At 37.1% G+C, this 14,007-nt stretch overlaps 2 protein-coding genes across 2 annotated transcripts in view; one reads left to right on the top strand and one right to left on the bottom strand.

Annotated features, from left to right (window-relative positions):
• Positions 1–14,007, top strand: part of LOC133516546 (slit homolog 1 protein) — a 190,711-nt gene that overhangs the window by 59,221 nt on the left and 117,483 nt on the right. The window lies entirely within an intron of this gene.
• Positions 1–14,007, bottom strand: part of LOC133516544 (lysozyme) — a 67,979-nt gene that overhangs the window by 3,846 nt on the left and 50,126 nt on the right. The window lies entirely within an intron of this gene.

Raw genomic sequence — 14,007 nt, forward strand, 5'->3', positions numbered from 1 at the left:
AGGCTTTTTATCTCCTCTTCTTCTGCTTCTTCTTCGCGTTTCCTGGCATTTTCACCACGGCTCATGGGAGCCTGGTGTCCGCTTGACAACTAATCCACAGAATTGGCGTAGGCACTAGTTTTTACGAAAGCGACTGCCATCTGACCTTCCAACCTAGAGGGTAAACTAGGCTTTATTGGGATTAGTCCGGTTTCCTCACGATGTTTTCTTTCACCGAAAAGCGACTGGTAAATTTAAAATGATATTTCGTACATTAGTTCCTAAAAACTCATTGGTACGAATACGAACCGGGGTTTGAACACTGCAAACCCGCAACCTCCGGATTGAAAGTCGCACGCTCTTACCGCTAGGCCACCAGCGCTTCTTATCTCCTTATATAGCGCTTTATTTTATTATTTAATTCTTTGATTTTACGTAAACTGTTTGGTTTAGTTTCGTTTCAATATTGTTCATTTTGCAGATAAGATTGTGCACGATACATTGTATGAGATATTATTGCAGGTGACTGTGCCACACGCCACACCCGTACCAAATATCCAATGATATAATTTGAATAATTTCCAAAGTGTCCTAATATTCAAATTCCCGTAACGTTATCGAGCTCCGTCTCTTGATACGGTTCAGATTTCTATTACATTACGTTGCCAGTAAAATGTAACTGACATTGTATCTTGCTAGGGTTGTCTACTTTTGGGGCATTAAGAGGCTGTCAACACCCAATGTCCTTGAAATTGATGTTACTTAAACAGTTTTTTAAGAAAGACTATTTGTTTTAGTCACGTAAGAAAAATATATATGTTCATATTAATTATATTTCAAAGACCGTGGTCGTACTCGATACACGATTGAACGAAATCGGCTCGATAGAAAATAATTGCAAAGATTGGTCTTAAAATCACAATTAAACGGTTTTATGTCTTTATTGTTTTGACTTATGGGTCTGCAATTAAAATCACAATTTCAAAACATTTATATCTAAACCGTGGTCGAGTTAAATATTACACTAATAATCCACTTTTTTTTATTTAAATATTTTTCTTATTATTCCCTTGCCCAGGCCCAGTAACATGCGACATTGCTATCTCATTTACTCCGATACAAATAGACAGTGTGCGCGCTTTAGGTATTGACAGCCTCTTAAAGAAAAGTGTCGGAACGTGACGCAATTTTTTTACACTTCTAATACATCTAAGAACGTCACCATCACATATCACATGATGTGACGTACCCGACAAAGTACGTATAAACTTTTTGTGGAATGCTCCTTTTGATTTATTGTGTCGTAACAAATTTCACATGCGGTTTGAAACTTCGAAATTTGATTTCTGTTAATGTGGTTTTGTGTAACACCGTTGACGATTGTTTTCGTGTAAAACATTAAGATAAAAGGGCAGAGCAAAAAAAGGAAGAGAAAAATTACTGTCAACAAAATGAAACCTGGTATCTTATACTCGTAGTATGTTTGCCCGCAATTGCCTTCATTTATGCGTTGCATAGGGAATATCACTTATGCAAAACTCTTAAGGCAAAGTATTAAGTTAATATATGTTTTACGGTTTTTTGCTAATGCTGCCTTAGGCGGCAAAATATTACACTTATTACTCCCTTATATGATGTTTTTTAAATAAAATAAACTGGGGTCGCGGTGGTAACCCTAACTGCGCGTTATGTCGTTGTCGCTGCTTCGTCTGTCGACGGTGACAGCCCTAATTCAATACTGTTTTACTGGCGGAAAACTTGCAACCTTGTACAGAAACGGAGGGAAAATAAAAGGCTAATCGGGTCAAACGTGCATTGTGACCGAAACATAAATGGGTTTTTGTTGAGAGGTATTTTTTTTTCTTCTCTATAAGTAATACTTGTGTGAAATGAACTGACAGAAGTATAAAATAGTACTTTTTAAATAATTATTAAATTGACATTTGACGACCGGTTTGGCCTTCAAATCCTTCAAATCCCGGTTCAAATCCTGGTAAGGGCATTTATTCGTGTGATGAGCATGGATATTTGTTCCTGAGTCATGGGTGTTTTCTATGTATTTATAAATATTTATATATTATAATATATATCGTTGTCTAAGTAGCCTCAACACAAGCCTTATTGAGCTTACTGTGGGACTTAGTCAATTTGTGTAATAATGTCCTATAATATATTTATTTAATATTTATTAAATAAATATTAGCGGATGTACTGATGTATGTATAACTATAAATATAACCTATAGTACAAGCTTTGCTTAGTTTGGGGCAAGGTCGACTTGTAATGTGTAAGATTGTCCCCAAATATTTATATTAATCTTAAATATATAACTGCTATGAATGCTACTTACGTAAAAGGGTCAAAACTATTTTCGCTATCTTGTTTTTTGCCCCCAAAAAATGTGACGGAGTGGAGCTTTTTGTAAGAGATGAAATTTTGTTTTTATTTTTTCTCATGTAAAATATAATCTACAGTTAGAAATACATACAGTAGTACTCGTCTTTTTTTATTTATTTGATAGAAGACACAGATACAATCGTGACAGAGTGGTCAAAAACAAGACAACGAAAATAATTTAAACACAAAAACAAACTCACAGCAAGCTTACTTTACGTCTTTTGTACGAAAATACGACCTGTCTGGCCTAGAGCATACCCACAACACAAGCCTTATTGAGCTTACTGCTTACTTACTTTAGTCAATTTGTGTAATAATGTCCTATAATATACCTATTTATTTATTTATTTCAAATAGCATATAATTGAAAAAGGCTCATAAATTGACCATAATGAAATAAACCGTTATAATTAATCTTTTTTGAAATCAAGAATCGTTTTAGTTTCATAAAGAGAAGTAAGTAGATAAGACCTACCTAAGTAAGTTCATATAAGAAACGAAAAAAACCTTTTCCTGTGCTTTAAGTTAGAAAAAGTTCTTAGCGCTCAGACGAAGCTGCAGTTGTTTTACGACCATTCTCGGAGCTAAAGCTTCGACATAACGACTATAGTCTAAAGAAAAAAAGAACCGTTTTCTCAAAACTTTTAAATGTCATCATTTAATGCCATCATATGGTCATCCACTTCAACGAATGTCTCTTTCAGAGACCAAATGCGAGAGTCGCTATGAAAAATACTCCAAATTCTTCTTCCTCGCGTTGTCCCGGCATTTTTGCCACGGCTCATGGGAGCCTGGGGTCCGCTTGACAACTAATCCCAAGATTTGGCGTAGGCACTAGTTTTTACGAAAGCGACTGCCATCTGACCTTCCAACCCAGAGGGTAAACTAGGCCTTGTTGGGATTAGTCCGGTTTCCTCACGATGTTTTCCTTCACCGAAAAGCGACTGGCAAATATCAAATGACATTTCGTAGGTACATAAGTTCCGAAAAACTCATTGGTACGAGCCGGGTTAAATGAAAAATACTCCAAATTATATGCTTTTAACTTGTAGAGTACCAGTGTCCTGTTATCCCTCATCAGGGACATAAGGCTCTCAGAAGATTACAATTTTTCACGGTCCAGCGCGGCCTCTTCCAGCTCCGCCCAGATCCACCGTGCACCTAAGGCTAAAAATGGTACGTGGACGAACTTGCCTTCTTTTTCCGGGAATTTTCCAGGTTAGCCCTTGCTTGGGTAGGTGGTTGTTTGGTGCTACTGTCCTATTAAATAATACTAGTACTAATTACCTACAATGAAATTATACATTACTAAATGGAACAGAGTTGCTTTTGTTTTATTTCGTTCGATTTTAAAACCACACAAATTCAATTCAGTTTCTTTTTTTAAATTTGACTTTTTAGAACTAGAGGCTAGAGGTTTGAAGAGTTTGATTAATTCATCAGAATGCAACCTGATGACATCACTACTAGAACCAATAGTGAAGTATATGCCCTTTCAAACAAACAAAAAAATCCTTATTCTGTCCAGCCATCTTTATTTTAGTTAAGATCATAATTATAAAAAGAAAGATCCTAACGAATTATAAGAAAGTCATCCTCCGACAATTTGAAGTCGTTTAAAAAAGCTTAAAAATAAAAACTCCTACGACTGAAGTCTTTAAACGCTTATTTTAAATAGTAATTAAAGCAAATGCATAGATCGTTCTACTCGTATTGAAGATATGATGACTTGATGATGTTTAGGAGTGAGTCACTCGTGTATATGGAGAAAAAAAGGATTAGTGTTCCTTCGGGCATAGTTATAAAAAGTTACTTTATAATGACAATAAATAGTATTTAAAATTATTATGCAATCTTAATTCATTTTCTTCCTCCGGATCCATTTTAATATAAATATTGTTACATTTTGTATGGTATGCGGAGTGTGTATTGTCTCTTGATTCAAACTTTAGCTGAAAAGATACACCATTATTGGCTCGAAATTGCTTGGTAAAGGTTCAAAGCCAATATAAAAAAAAAAAAACAAAAACAAACAATTTTTTCACAATGTCACATTTTACGAAACTTTCATCTAAAATCCGTATTAGGCAGTAAAAATAAAATAAAAAGCCGTATTGTTCAGTAAACAAGTGTTGAATATTTAAATTTTAACACGATCAAAAAATGTTCATATAACACCACTGTCAATGCTGTTATAATTACAAAAACTGTTTATTATTTGGCCAATGAAATAAACACGTATCCATAGGTAATACGCGTGATTTCATGAATTCCATTACAAATGCGGTACGGTCAGCAAAAAATGATGGTCGCTCATTAAATGCGGCAAGTATTAATCGTCAGCTGCCATACATTATTGCTGACCACGGGGATAAGGACTCAACTAGGATTTCCGGATTTAATTCGTGTTGAAATAAAACTTTGATGTTCACGAACGAAGTACAAGGAATTAGGAAAAGAAATCTCTGACTTCCAAACCCTGAAGGAAATTATGATAAGTTAACTTAGGCTTGGCTATAAAAAGTAGGCTTCTTCATTATACCATTTCCATTTAACAAAAGCTAACCATGTTATTATTATGTATTATCTAGTTGACCTGTTGATGTAGCTCGGAAGGCAGCCAAGCTAAAATGGGACTGGGCTGGTCACGTCTGCCGAATGCCGAGTGAGTTGTGGGGCGAAGACACTACAGAGTGTGAGTCCGAAAACTCAAATCGAGGATCTGGAACACATCACCGACGATGGCGGGATGAATTGGACTCCTTCTTGAAGGAGTGGCCAGACACAGCACTGGACAGAGATCAGCCTTTTCGCACGATTACCTATTCGCACGTGTATCGTAAAACGTTTTTCAGTACATATGGCTCTTTAAAGTTTCGACATAGTTACATAATGTGCTAACTTACGCACTAGTGCGGAAAAGTAGCACCATATGTACAGAAAAAAATGTTACTATTTACCATGTCAGAAATAGTACATTATTATACAAGTGCGAAAAGTAGAAAATTCGCAATAAGTGGCGATAAATTAAAACACAACCGAAGGAAGCGTTTTAAATCGACACGAGTTGCGAATTAACTTTTCGCATGTGTATTGTACAGCGTTTTATAGCACATATGGCCGTTTAAATTTTCGACATATCGTGGGTATGTGTGTTGACCCCGCGATACAACGCCGTAACGTTGCACGACGCCGCAACGTGAGACGACGTCGTACACGTGCGTATGGGCCAACGCTGGCTAGTTATAGTAGTTACCGCACTAGGGCGGTAAAGTGAGAAGGCTAAAGAAGTGCTAAGGTTTTAGAGCTCCAATAAGAAAGAATTTCTTGAAATTCAACTCCTGACGGGGTAGAAATGAGGTATGTATTGCAAAATATGTCCTACGTGTGATTTTCGTGCCGCAACTGCCAACATAATTAAACACGGTCCAAATCGCTTTGTCAACGAACACAGCTAAAGGCGAGTCAATTTCACGAAAACACAGTTTCAATTTTTTGCAACACGCCCGTGATGAAAATGCAAATTTCGACGGTTTTGTATTTAGTCAGCAAACAGGTTTTTAATTAATTCGCTCATATTTGAGCGTCACGCTGATGACATCGGCGATGGCGTAGTGTTGTGCCAACATTGCCGGATATTTTACCCTAGGACCGTGGCAAGCAACGACGATCTGATAATTTGACGACCGGTCAGGGGGCCTATCGCGAAAACCGAAATTCGCAAATTACAGGGATCTTTCTCTTTTTACTCTTACTAACACGTAATTAGAGAGAAAAATGCCCGCAATTGACAACTTCGATTTTCGCGGTTATAGCCCTGGCCTAGTCGGTTGTTCCTACGAATGAAGCCGATGGTCCCGGGTTTGAGTCCCGGTAAGGGCATTTATTTGTGTGATGAACAGTGAACACAGATATTTGTTCCTGAGTCATGGGTATTTTATATGTATATAGGTATGTATTTATCTATGTATATGTATGTTTATCGTCGCCTAGTATCTATAGTACAAGCATTGCTTAGTTTGGGGCTAGGTCGTGTACGATGGTACTCAAATATTCATTTATATGGTACTGCCAGCTGAGCTTTAGGAATATAATCAGTTAACAGCCAAAGATCTACATAGAGATTATATGTATATAAGTATTTATGTATATGTAACCACATATTATTTTATATATTTATATTGACATCAAATCGATATTTGAATGATATTGGAATCATATCAGTTAGCTGTTATTCGCGCGGGCGTCTCGCTTGGACTAATACCTGTACGGACAAGTCAGAGTGGAATGAACGCGCGAGTGACAGTTATTGGCCTGTCAAAGAGAGACAATTTTCAGCCCGCAGTGTGCCATGCCAAGCGCAGAAATGTGGGATAAACGATGCTCCCCTAAAACTTCTCGAAGCCCAGAAATGTGGGATAAACGATGCTCCCCTAAAACTTCTCGAAGCTCGTTGTCAGTACCCATATAAAAAGTTTTATAATTAATTTAACCTATAAAAACTATACTGGCCACCTTATTTGCAATTTCCGGGAATATTGTCATACACAATATTGGCAACGTCACATCGCTACTTAAATTGCGTCACACGACATTACGTTGCATGTTGCAATTTGCAGTTATTTGTTTTGATAGGAATAGGGACCTGCGTCCAAATTTACCTATGTAGCTCATTTGGGGAGTGGTATGTTTTCTGGAAAAATACGTGTCTGATAGACTTGATGGTTGTTTTTAAACATGCGTCCCGCCGATTTTCCTGCGCTGGTATCTTCTCGGGGCTGTGGTAGGTATAGGGTTAAAATCGTAGTTTTTGACATTCATAAGTGCATTCTAATATGCTTAAATTGGAGAATAATCTTTCACTAGTCTTTGCCGTTTACTTCTTCCCTCCCATTTAGAACTCATGTAATTCTAAACCTTCATTTCATCCCCTGAAATCCGCATGAAAGTATCCGTGTCATTTTACAGGTTAAAATCTATCTTCTTTATGATATAGAAGACAAACGAGCAGACGAATTACCTGATGGCAAGCAATTACCGTCGCCGAAGGACACCTGCAACACCAGAGGGGTTGCGAGTGCGTGGCCGGTCTTAAAGACGTAAGAACGCTAAAGAAGGGGAGTACATTCGTTTTTCATTGAATGTTTGAAAGTCGCATCGATTCTGAAATACCACTGAATGCCTTTGCAATAAGTTACATAAAGTACAGTAAATAATAAAATAAATCCCAAAGTATTTTTACGCCAGAACTTCATCCAAATTAAAACACCAATTAAATCACATTTGCGAAGGACGCGGAAAAAACATTTAATTTAGTAGAAAGTTCAATCGCAAGTAATTGCTGCAATGTTGCTTCTCATGGGTCCCAAGGGTCACATCGCTGGGCTGAATGAAGAGTTAGTGCTTTGGCTGTCTGTGTACAATACATATAAAACAGCTCCGTTGCTTGATGGTGACATACTAATGCACAGCTTAAACCATTATAGGAGTTGGAAATAAATTGAAAATACATATTTTCTAAGGTTTTAGAGCTCCAATAAGAAAGGATTTCTCGAGATTCAACTCCTGACGGGATGGAAATGAGGTTCGAAATTTATATAAGAGTATGATTGCTGTGTTCTTTGCGGGTAAAGTCGCGACCAATAGACAGTAGGTCTATAAAACGACCAGGTAATGAGCGAACCACAGTGAAATGTCATCTCGCTTGAATCTGGAGTAGCAGTAGTTTATGTGATTGTTTCATAATGCTTAATCCTGTAGTTACATTCCGCTTTATCTAAATTATCTACACACACATCTCGTCGCCACACTCCTTTTTTGAACAACCTCATACTGTAGTCCCTAAGTCCAAAAGCTCACAAAATGGTCCAACATTAATCCGAATAGCTTCATTCAGAGGTGACTATTATTTGAAGTCGTAGTTCAATGAAAACATATTTTTGTAAACTGCATTACTGTTACGGCACCGCTGTTGCCGCCACTGGATCTGTCATTTCCTTGATAAAATGAGTGACATTCGCATTATGACGTATAATTCCATCACTATTTTTTTTATACCACGACGGTGGCAATCAAGCATACGGCCCGCCTGATGGTAAGCAATCACCGTAGCCTATGGACGCCTGCAACTTCAGAGGTGTTACATGCGCGTTGCCGACCCTTTAAAAATCTGTACACTCCTTTTTTGAAGAACCTCATACTGTAGACCCTCGGGAAAACCTCGGCAGGTAGCTTATTCCACAACCGGAAATCAAATTCAAAAATTCGAAAATTTTATCAAATTGACAGATACAGCGCTGCGGCAACAACGATACCGCAACAGTTAATACATCTGCAGTTGACATCCGAATGTCACCTTAAATGGAATTTAAACCTCAGACAAAACCAAAAAATCATCAGTATTTATACTTTTGCGTTCGTAATTTACTTGTGGACCATATTTGTAATTTTGTACTCGGTGGTTTTATGGTAACATAGATAGATACAATACTCTTTATTGGCACACCTCAGTAAGAGATACAAAAGAAAAAAAAGAAACAATTAATTAAATGTAGAGGCAGATAACAGGTTGTCTTATTGCTAAAGAGCGATCTTCAGTATTCAGTATATTAATTGCATCATGTTGTTCTTTATAAAGTGTTAAGCTTTTAAATATAAGTAAAGAGCTACTTTTAATTTTGATAATAAAATTTCAGTAATATTACAATAATTCTAAAACTTAAAACTTAAGGACTAACAAATAAACTTAACTATAAATAAAACTAAACGTAAACTAACCTCTAAAAAAAAAAAAACTAGTAAACCCACCCCGCGTCGCTCCCGACGCAAAGGTGCCCATCACGCTTGCTGCGTTTCCGCGTTGAACCGCGATGGACAACCTTTGCGCTAGGAACGACCCGGAGGTGTTAAGTATTACATTTCTGGATCAGACATGTACCCTGTTAGGGCACAGCAAATCTTATAACTAATATCTCATATAATTATGATAGTTTATAAAATACAATTCTCGAATAAATTTTTAAAACAATAAAAATACCATTTCCACATATCATATTAAAATTTGTTGCAAATAATATTTTAAAATAAATTTTTAAGTATTGGCTTACGCTAGATTATACATTAATATTTCATGGAAAATTCAAATTTGTCAAAATTGTACAATGAAATTATAGTGCTAATTAAATTAGGTATGAGAATAATAACATAGGCATACCTGCCTACCCACGACTAAAGTTAAAAATGAATTTGCAATTATCCGAAAAAAGTTCTTCTGTAGAATAAAAGTTATTCTGTAGCAAGTATAATCTTAATTGGGTCTTAAATTTGGATAGACTATTCTCATTTTTTAGGTTAGCCGGCAAATTATTGTAAACTTTGATGCACATTGCAAACGGACCGTTGTGTACCATTTGTAACTTTTTTTTTTGGTTTTTCCAATTTACTTCGTGGACGTAAGTTTTCTGGTCGCGAATGTTGCGGAAATAAATTCATATTTCCTTTAACAAACATGCTCGCCTCTAAGATATAAATTGATGGTAGAGTTAAAATTCCCAGCTCTATAAAACGTTCCTTACAGTTGTCTCTCATGCCTCTATTACAAATTATTCTAACGCACCGTTTTTGTTGGTATCCTAAATAAATGAATAGAATCTGTACTGTTTCCCCACAGCACTATACCATACGACAACCAAGCATGTGCGTAAGCATAATAGGCGCACGTGGCAGTTTTTGTTCATGAAGTGCGTAGATAAATTCTATTTAGTTTTTACATTATTTTGTTAATATGTTCTCTCCAGTTAATTGTGGTGTCTATAATGATGCATACAAGAGGGAGTTTGTCCACAAACTCTAGTTGGGTCCTCTAGACAACCTAATAAATGTAATGTACATATAATTATATTCGCCCTAAATAATACCGCAGTAATCCTTGCGCGGTTATTATAAACCCAATCCATCAACTACGTCTGTTGTGATACAGACCAGTCAGGCATTAATCCCGATAAATGCAGTATCGAGCCTTGTTCAGCCGAAGTTAGTTTTAATCTCGTAATTAGGCTGATTGTTCTGATTGGCGGCACGAGCGACGGTGATTTAAAAAAAAACGTGGGTATAGCCTAGAGGTAAGAGCGTGCGACTTTCAAACCGGAGGTCGCGGGTTCAAACACCGGCTCGTACCTCGTACCAATTGAGTTTTAGGAACTTAGGAACAGGATGGATTTTCTTTTTGTGTCAGTGAAGGCAACTACCAGATCCCGTGCTGCTACTCGAAAACGTTCTTTGAAGAACTTACCTCGATTTCAAATGAATGAAGATTGGCTTTTACAGATGATTTATGTCATTGTATCCATGCCACATTGCAGGTTGCTAGCACTAAGGATCTCGGAGCAAACCTGCGTACGGACAGACAGACATAGACTACGGAACCCTAAAAACAAGTCCCCAATATATACATAAATTTTGCTTTCCTTCCATTCCGATACCGTCATGCAAATTGTATGAAAAATGATAACGGGACGGAAATAAAATCTTACAACGCTTGGGAACTCGTGATTATAAGTACTTATTTAAAAAATTTAAAATCAGAAAATGAATATTAGTTTGAAACTCGAAATCGCGAAACGTCTGGTTGACGTAACTGGTGACCGAAGAGCTGGCGGCTTCCTCGCACAACGTATCAGTATTGCGATACAATGAGGAAATGCCACCAGCAATGTATATTGTTATTGTAAATAAATATGTGTTTATAACTTTCAATAAAATGGTTCAACTGACAATTTGGCAAGCGGTCGGAACGACACCTTTGTATATTGGGAATTCATCAGCGTAATTATGAGTTTCGGTTATTTGACACGCATTTGTTAATAAATGCATTACAATGCCTGAATTAGTTAATTTGTTTTGTCCCTTTTTTACAAATTATATCTGTCAGAATGACAGTCATAAATTGATGCTTGTAGCGCGTATTTGGAATAGTTTGTACAGTCGCCATCAGATATATGGGAACGTTCAAGGTGTGCAGAAATATCTGAACACGCCTCTATTGTCAAGAGTTCAAGGCGATAGAGGGCGTTATTATATATTTTTGAGCACCTCGGCTGCTCGGATATATCTGATGGTGAGTGTACATAAAAAAGGCGCTACGCTCATGTCGCTCATCTTCCTCTGATTTTAAAACTATCTTCTATTATTTGCAGATCTTTTAATTGTAATTAGTTCAATCGTCTATGTATTGATACATTATCTAGAATAATATTCCATCTGCATTCCCAAGGGTTTGTCATATATCGCAATTGGTATTATGCACAAATCACGTCCGCTCCCAATTGCACGGCGGATGGCGCGTATTAGGTGCATCAGTTCGTGTCGAATCGGGGTCGTGCATCGACCCTTCTGGCACTGATAACTTCCTACTGTTCATGGTGAATGTGAGAATCGAAATTTTACATTTTTTGGGGAATTTACATTAAAAGCTAACCAGAAATATTGAACTTTTGGGCCGTGAATACCTTTTGGACAACAAGTGCTTCTTATTTTGTATAGTTTTGTGTCGAGTCTTTCCTGAGGTTACGAGTGCAACTGATTTACATAAAGGGCGCGTGTTAGTTGCATCATTTCGTGTCGAAACACTGGTCCTTCCTTCTCTCAATGGTGAATGTGAGAATCGAAATTTTACATTTTTAGGGTTCCATGTCTCAAAAAGAAAAAATGGAACCTTTATACTCTTTATAGCACCACTCGTGCGTCTGTCTGCCCACCTTTCACAGCCGCAGCCTACGGAAATACTGGGTCAACTAAGTTGAAAACTTTGAATTTGGTACACAATATGTAAGTACATATGTGACTCAGAATAGACATGTAACGTAAATAATGAAATTTAAACATAGCCCTAGCACTTTTGGCGGTAAATTGAGAAAATAAATAAAGTTTTAAAAACTATAACGTGTCATATATCAAATGAAAGTCAATGAGTGTAATTTTTTTATAATTTTAAGATAAAAAGTTTAGAAGTTATGGGGCGTATTTTAAGAGAATAGTCCCCATTTTAAGAAACCTTTCGAACAACTACCGCTTCAGTTTTCGTATACATATTATTTAAATGTTCTTGCATTTGATAGGCCTACAGATCTCGGTCTTTTGATAGGCTTACGTGGGGATAGTAGGTACTTAGGAATAAATATTTATTCAAAAATATCGTAAATATGGATAACGCTAGTCTGAACGGGTGTAAGCGTTGTGTGAGTTACGGGTTTAAATAACGAACTCATCGGTTTAATAAACAAGGTGTTATGTGCAGATTTACTCTGGTTAATTTAGATGAAAATGGGTCAATGCAGTGACCGCATACTAGATTTGGTCGGCTTAGCACCGAATAAATAAGTCCTGTTTTTAGTTAATGATAAATTTGTCGCTAATAATGTTGTGCCACAATCGACAATTATATCGGTATCATGAGTTTTGCTATTTATATTATAGTGTGTATTGGACCTGGGTACGTCCTTAAACTACGTCCAAAAGAGAGGTATGGGCATTGTGAATGTCATCTCGCTTTGTGTGGTAGGGCACAGCCAGTGGATGTCATTCCAGATCTAGAGCAGAGCCCAACTGGGGAAGTACCTCCACCTTACAGAAAACCGCAGCTAAATAACACTAGACCCTACTCATAGTGTTGTGTTCCTGCCGGTGAGTAAGGTTGCCAGAGCTCAAGGGTCGAGAGTCTCCTCTGGAGATGCAGGCGTACATAGGCTACGTAGACTGCTTACCATCAGGCGGGCCGTATGCTTGTTTGCCACCGACGTAGTATTAAAAAATAAAGTATTTTTTACATAGTATAGTTATAGTTGTATTGAGATGACAGCTGTCACCGTACCATTTCTTTTTTAATCTTGGCTAAGAGCTTGCAAAACGAGCTGCAAAATCACATGGACACATTATATTAATGGAATTGGTTTATGTTCAAAAGAAATTGCAATCAGAACGTAACGGTAATTTTTTCGATGCCCCTTACATTTTTAAATACTTGAGACTATAATGAGTAAAGAATGATACAGTCAGACCAAGATAAGTTGGCAGCGATTTTAACAGCCCAGACAGTGTAAGTGTTATTTAAACGTCAAACTTCCATGAAATTATGACGTTTACTCAACACTTGCACAGGCTGGGCTATCAAAATCGCTGCCAACTTAGCTTGGTCTGATTCTATACATGTACCCGGAACGTTCACTTTTGTTGTATTCGGTTGACAAAAGAGATCTTTTATATACACAACCACAAATTAGTCCAAAGCGTAAGGAACCAAAGGGAAAACTGAATAGTATCTAGTTAACACGCAGTCATATCGCGCTCACTATCAAAGTGGGCAAGGATTGGCCGAAATGAAGCGGGCTGCGCATTATGGGCCGTTCATTATAATGGATAAATGGATAACGATAACGCGTTACGTTAGTTAAACCAGTTAGTTATAGTCTATTATTATTTACGAAAACGGAACTTCATCGCGTATAATCATCATTACTAACATAATATGGATGTTTTTGTCCGAAATAAATGCTTTCATTTCATTTCATTTCATAATTGAGTTTTATAATTTCGCGCATCGAGGACGGCATTCTCCCCGTAGTTTTCTCCTAAGAC

The sequence above is a fragment of the Cydia pomonella genome, chromosome 3, assembly GCF_033807575.1.
Source record: "Cydia pomonella isolate Wapato2018A chromosome 3, ilCydPomo1, whole genome shotgun sequence".
In the NCBI taxonomy this organism is placed as follows: Eukaryota; Metazoa; Arthropoda; class Insecta; order Lepidoptera; family Tortricidae; genus Cydia; species Cydia pomonella.